The sequence below is a fragment of the Diuraphis noxia genome, unplaced genomic scaffold (assembly GCF_037042655.1).
Source record: "Diuraphis noxia isolate RWA-SAM2 unplaced genomic scaffold, SU_Dnox_SAM2 contig0002, whole genome shotgun sequence".
Taxonomy (NCBI): domain Eukaryota; kingdom Metazoa; phylum Arthropoda; class Insecta; order Hemiptera; family Aphididae; genus Diuraphis; species Diuraphis noxia.
The window spans coordinates 84,782,050-84,788,075 of NW_028301712.1; positions in this window are offsets into that span (position 1 = coordinate 84,782,050).

The window sequence follows — 6,026 nt, forward strand, 5'->3', positions numbered from 1 at the left end:
AGTTCTGGCACAACAATAAACAATGATGACAATATTATAATGACGAACATAAATCATACGATAAACATATATAGTATATAGAGATAAACGAAAAAATTTCAGTGATTAACCGTTTTAGACAAATACCTATATGAATCATGTTCAATAGAATTACTACGGTTTGGTTTCCTTATAATCGGAGCACGTGACATGTAAACAATCATGTTATTATTTTAAATTAACTTCGGAACGACGATTGTACTCTCGGTATCATAATTATATTATGGAGGACAAAAAACACTCAACGGACAATTATTATATTGTTCCATTCCGTTTTATATATTATATAGTTCGAATAAATACTAAGTTAGGTACTATAAGTACCTACCTATATTATTAAGTGTTTACTTACGGACTACGGTGTGTCATTACGATTCTGGTTGTTATTTCTGTCTAAAGGCGTGCAGACTCACCTGCTAACCGAAGAACGATCGACTACCTACAGAGTCGAAGATGTCAATTGGTGGTGGAACGTGAAGTAATTAAACAAATGTGATACAAAGTGGTTTTCGTTAAGCACTCAGAGATAGGTATATATGAAATTACAGTTTACATGTGCAACAACCAGGATTTTTGTTTATGAAAATCGTCCAATCAAGAAATGTATTTCTATTACATCATTTTTTACTCATGCGCATTTATTGTGCAATTATTTTTAATATTAAATAAATCGTTAACAGTACAATATGTTAATCATTGCACTTATTTAAATTTGTTCATCAACATATCATTGTAATATGCTGCACGATGGGAAAGGCGGCGTGTCCGGGTCCGGAATCTATCCCTTCAAAGCACCACTGACATTAGGTACCTATACGATATTGTATAATAGCAACTATGTGAGGGAAAAGGGGCAAAGGGCTGACAGTTTTTCCTGGTGCGGTAAGTTCTCACACGAAACATAGGTAGCAGTTGGTAAACGGTTGTCGGTTACATACGTATATTTTTATTGGAAAATATCTCTTGTAGGTACGCTGCAAGTTCCTATACGCGGATATAAAACCGAAATCGTTATTTTATGTACCGCACAACATATTGCTATCTTAATTATCAATGATCATATAACACTCTTTTTGACTGCGAATGATAGTGAATAGCACGAGGACAATTCGTTTAGTCGAATGCTAAAAAATTTAAAATAAGTTTTTTTATGTAACACGAAAACAATTAATTAACCTCATCGCCAACTACATATTATATGTTTTAGATTCTGAACGGAGTGATGAATGTATTTATTCTTAAGTCTGAATAAAGTTGGAAGTAAATTTGTTATAATATTATAGAACCTGTTGAAATGTTGTAATTTTTGTGTAGGTGTACTTTTTTGAACACAAATCAATAATAATTTATAAATTTAGATTTTATTTTTATTCTTGTAGGAACTTACACGTATAGGTGAATTTTACTTGGTATGTCTCGCGTGGGAATTTACATTCACCCGGTAGTACCTACCTATATTATTATAACGTGGTGTAAATAAAAAAAGTCGCCCAATACGTTCTTGTATCGGCGAGACGGGAGAAAGTCACAAGTAGCCGTGTGTTGTTGATGTTCGTCGGTAAATTGGTCTGGAGGTCATATTATAATAAATAATAATCGTAACATTATATTGAGCTCGAGTGTTCAAAATATAATATAATATAACGTCGATAGAATGGGCGGGCCTAGAGCATTATAATTTAGAGTAATATTCTAAGTCGATGGGACGGCCTTTGGAGGTGGTTTCATTCAAAATCCAAACTCAAACGATCGTTTAATAATCATAATGATAAAAAATAAAAACGGACATTCGTAGTCTCCACAGTCGCTGTCGCGCTCTTGCAGTGTTGAGTGCGCGAGGATTCGATTAAAACAATATTATTAAAAAAATATTATAGTATAAAACACACACGAGCGCGCGTACGAGAGAGTGAAGTTGACCGCCGCCGGTGTGTAAGTCATACCAGTAGGTTCCTTATAAGTGCGTTGAACTTGTCCCGACATCCTTGACCCAAAAAAAGGAAAAAGAATATCGGGTAAAAAATTAAAATTTATCTGTAATAATACGTCGGAACTATCGCCGGATAAAAGAAACCGAAAGAAAGACGTCGAGGGACCGGTTCCACGCGCTACCGTGGCACTCACACCGCGAGACGTTGTAATGCACTATAGATTTTACGTTTTTAAATAACATAATATAATAATATACAATACGAAAAAAGAAACACAAGAACGAGTATTAATAAAAAAATATCCCAACAGGAAACCATTTGATAAAAATGCTATCTCTACATCTGATAGTTTAGTTCCCACTGAAATTTTTCTATATATAACATCGTTTGTAGGTCTTTTGACCACTGATATAATTTATAAAACGCTAATGCACAACAGTATAATATAAGTACAAAATAAATTAAACACGCACACACACGCGCAAGCGTGACAAAATTATATCTGTAACGTGGCATCAAAAATTTAAGTTATCAAAGTATTACAAAAGTTCAGAGAACATCACTTAAGAAAAGATTCGAGATTGAACACAAACTAGTACATATATGTATTATTACGTCTTTAATAACTTTCTTCCGATTCATGCGGAAGAATATGAGACATTTCCGAAAAAAAATCCATTTATCCGACCAAGTAACGATATTATATGCTAGATTAAAATAATTGTGGATTATATGAAAAATTTAGCGAAACTAATGACATTGAGAGTGATAGTAACGAGTGAAAACTTAAATATTTTATTTTTAACTACTTTTTTTTTATTATAATCATAAACTGTAGAATAAAATTATTGTATAGCATAAAAATATCTGTACCATTATAGTACACAGTACCAACGACTACAAAAAGTCAAAAATACATAAACCTATTGAATTCATCATTGTATGAGCTGAAATGTATTACAGATGATATTAATTTTAACCAGCTATATGTGATTTCGAGACAAATGTGCGACGGGGGAATAATATATTGTTATTACGGTCTATAACACATACTATAAGAGAGACTTGAGAGTCTGGTTTTTTCACATAGCTGGCTCAGTAGCGTATTTAAGGGACGAAGAAAAAGAGGGAAAATTACCCGCAGTAGCATTTTTTTTTTTGGGGGGGGGGGGGGTGGGAGGGAGAAGAATTTAGTTTCAACGTGTAAACAAAAATGGTGACATGTCAACTTCTATATTAAATATATTATTTATGGAGTGATCAAAAATAAAATTATAACGTATTTGGGTATGTGACGAATTAAGGCGAACCAGTAAAACGATTTTACAGTTTCTGGCTAACCTAAGGCATAAAAAAAATTTCGATATGCTGAGTACATCTGTTATGAATGAATGCTGTTATTTTAAATTTTTAGTGGAAAATGTATCGAAAAATTAGCGCTAGATTTGTGGTAAATCATGAAAGCTCATCATTTGTTTGATGTGTAATAATAATATGATTAATACATACATTGTTGTTCCATTACGTATTCGTGTCAAATACTTCGGTGAAACGTTCATTCAGTACCTACTCTTAAAATAGTTAAATCATATCTTAGTCCTTAGATCGTTCACGAATGTCTATGCTGAACAATGAAATACAGTTTTTTTTTAAATATAATTTAGTTATGATGAAATAATTGAATATTTTCATCATCGGAAGAATCGAATTTAACTTTGGAATTAATTATTTTTTTTTTACTTTTTTGCCTTTATTAATATTGTCAAAATAATATAAACTGACTATTTGATAAATAGCTTATTTCAATATTAATGATTAATAAATTGTTCAATTTAATTGTCTTTAAACATAATACGAGAACCTGCAGGGGAAGGGGTGTGAAGAAAATGTTTATCAAAAGTAGCTAAATACGTCACTGAACTGACACAAAGATCTGATGGACCGGAAATAAAAGAAATATAATATACGTCTTATTTAATAATGATTTATTGGGCACACAAATCATTTAGTACAGATGACACAAATTTGAAGTGGTAGTCTTGGTTGGCTATAATATTTTTTTTTCTAGTACTCGTACGGCCACACATCTTCTAATTCTGTACACTATTATACGAGTATAATTCGTAACTTATAACCTCCAAGGGTAAGTAGCTGTAAGAGCTTTACGTCAAGCACAACGTTTCGATAATATATTCGATTTACATGTTTAATATCAAATCAAATCGTAAACACGACGATGAATTATTGGTTTCGCAATAATTATGCAGCACGATCGCAGAAATTACCTATAAAATATGTATAATAGGATAGGTACAACGTAGAAATATTTTAGTATTATACGCTATATGGAGTAATAGTGGTCCGCATATTTTTCTCGAGCTCTAACACTTCAATCAGGATTTTTCGCGACATCGACGTCGTCGTCCGGACGAAACTGGTCGCTATTATATTTATATTATAGATATGATATATATATGTACGTTGTATACTTTCACCGTGATTTCGTATGTGGAATATTAATGTATATTTATTTTTCAAAACGCCGAACAGAACATTATAGAATCGATTTCGAAGCAGACTTTCGTTTTTCGCGTTTTCCAATACTGTCGTCGATATATATACACCCGGTACCTACGACAAAGTATTATAAGACAATATATCATATTGTTGTACCTATATTATACGATATTATAAAGCTACCTACTATGCTGTTGTACCGATTGGCGTGCGTGCAGTGATGGCGGAAAAGTGGGAGAAGAAGAGTCGTCTTCGGCGTGGACTGTCCTCCTCCCTCCGGTGGTGATCGTGTCCGGTGCGAGAGGGTGATGGATGAGAGGGTGGTTAGGAGAAAGGGTGGGGCGGTGGACCGGCCTCCGGACACCGGACGGTGGCAAGACCCAGTGACCCACAAAAACACGCGCGCGCGACCGACGTCGAAGGGCACAGAACACGCGCTCGTCTGATTGTGGACGTATATCGTAATTAATAAATTCCTGAACGTCGTCTACGCCACCGCCGCCGCAGCTCACACAGTCGACTGCTATATTATAATACTCGTCGTTCGATTGAAATGCCACTCGGCCTCATACACGTATAATAATATGATCAATAAAAAGTACATTGCTGCCGGTGTACAATATTATTATATTATTATCATATACACATTTTATACGCCTGCCATTTCTATTATAATATTATGTCATGTGCTGGAAATATTGTCGCCTATCAGTTAGCTATTATATGTGTATATTATCATCGCAGTGAGAGTTTTTATTGCTGCCGACTATTATTATTATGATCATCGTCATCATAGTCGTCGCCATCATCATGATCGGAGACGTTTGTTTCGACGACGACGATAGCTGCGCATTCATTTGCAGGCGTGAAAAATTAAAATGCCATTCTTGTGAGGCTAGCCCAGATCGCGTTGGCGTGTTGTGCAGAGACCGACGACCAATCTATATATATATATATATACATATAGAACCGTCGCCGCCGACTTATAATATTTGCATATATTAATAATATTATATACACTCGTGTACAATACATAGCGGCGTATAACAAATGGGCGCAGGCGATCGTCCGGTTTACTGAATGAACCCGCGATACATTATACGACATAACGATTAGTCTTGGAGGTGTCGGTCGACGGTGTGGTGCTGATGATTGGGAGGGTGGGGAGGTTGAAGGAGTGTCTCCCTGCGACCGTTGTAGGTCACGGCTACCACGACCGTCGCAGCACGGCGCAGGATAGGTACCTAGATACGTATAATAACAATAATAATAATAATGTAATTTACCCGCGGTGGACGCCCCCCGGACCATAAACCAGTTTCACGGTCACCTGCACGTCGCACGAAGGTATGCTTAAGTTTAAGTGTGCACGTAAGTATAATAAGCTTATATTACTATGTACATGTAGCGATCGTCAAGTCGGACTGCGGCGACTCGGATGGGCTAATGTGCAAAGAGAAAGCGCGGCATCTCGGTCGGTCCGGGCCAGTAGGCTATATAATATCATCATATAATGTATTATTATTATTATTATTATTA